Source organism: Penaeus monodon, chromosome 32, assembly GCF_015228065.2.
Source record: "Penaeus monodon isolate SGIC_2016 chromosome 32, NSTDA_Pmon_1, whole genome shotgun sequence".
Lineage (NCBI taxonomy): Eukaryota > Metazoa > Arthropoda > Malacostraca > Decapoda > Penaeidae > Penaeus > Penaeus monodon.
The window spans coordinates 16,684,055-16,685,244 of NC_051417.1; the positions used below are offsets into that span (position 1 = coordinate 16,684,055).

At 46.6% G+C, this 1,190-nt stretch overlaps 1 protein-coding gene across 2 annotated transcripts in view; it reads left to right on the forward strand.

Annotated features, from left to right (window-relative positions):
- The first annotated feature begins 232 nt into the window (after positions 1-232).
- Positions 233-1,190, forward strand: part of LOC119593681 (adhesion G-protein coupled receptor D1-like) — a 38,305-nt gene continuing 37,347 nt past the window's right edge. The window contains exon 1 of one of the 2 annotated variants that reach the window (XM_037942638.1): positions 233-428. The gene's annotated coding sequence lies outside the window, so the exon portion shown is untranslated. Of the gene's footprint in view, positions 429-875; positions 1,003-1,190 lie in introns of those variants that run through there. The other variant, XM_037942639.1, reaches the window with a different exon arrangement.

Below are 1,190 nucleotides of genomic sequence, written 5' to 3' on the forward strand. Positions count from 1 at the left end.
TCAATCAACTGATATTTCGTTTTAAGAGTCAAGCCTCAACTGCTGATTACAGTGAGCGCCGCCTGACCCTCCCGGCGTAGGAATCGCCTCGAAGGCCGAGCTCCGGCGGGCGGTTCGAAGCAGTCTCCCAGGGCCTATTTCGCCCATGACGCCGGCCCCTTGTTTGGCGCCGGGCTCCAGGCAACCACAGCACCTCCGCCGTACACACACGTCAATACGACCCTGGGAACCGGCGCGTCGCTAATAAGGGTTTTTCCTGTGGAGATTAATTTCCTTGTCCGGTGTTCTGGGAGTGACCTCGTTCGAAGATTGTCTCGTTTTCGGACTTTCGTTCCTTCGGGGTCTTAAGCAGGTGTGGAGAGTTTAGTTTCGAATAGATTCACAGGAAAACGAGCGAAGTCAAAAGGCTAGTCTGCAACTCACTAAAAGTAAGTGTGTGAGGTTTGAATTTGGAGGAATCTGTGGTAGTGTGTTTACAGATATCGTGCAATCTGTGTAACCGGTACGATAAAGGTTTGTTTAAAAGTTTCAATTGTCGGTTTACGCAGGATTTATTCCGGATCATGGAAACAGAACATGGAAACTGATATGTTTTTTTTTGTGTGTGTGTGTTGCTAAAGAAAACGAATCTGTACTTTGATTGGTGTAATGTGTCTACGTTGCCCAAACTACACCCGGAGTTGCCAGTTATTATAATAAAAGTAATTATCATTACCCATATTATTTACAAATACCCAATCTAGCATTTACACAGTGCGCATGCAGCCGTATGCTTTGACCATGGGATAAACTGGTTAAAAGTAGGAATTTCGTAAAGGAACTTGCGGAAAATTCGAAGGGTGAGGCGTGTGGCAAGGTGGCAGTGGTTGGCAGCTTGCGGCCGGGTAGTCGGGCTGCAGGGTGGTGGCAGAGTGACCGAGGAAGGACTGACAGGGGAATGGGTCGGGTCAGTGCAGCAACTATGTAGGCGAATATCTCTGCCACACTCGACAGACATCAGGGGTCAGTATTTGCACGTTTATCACAATTCAGTGTTTTATGGAACAACACAATTTATTCTCAGCCTCCATATTTCTTTTCGAAAATATGTGTATGGACTAACAAGCGGCTGCCCGTACATGGAATCTCATGTTTGCCTCTACAGTCAGATACATACTCTTGTAAGAATATCTGTAAATGGTAGTTCCCTT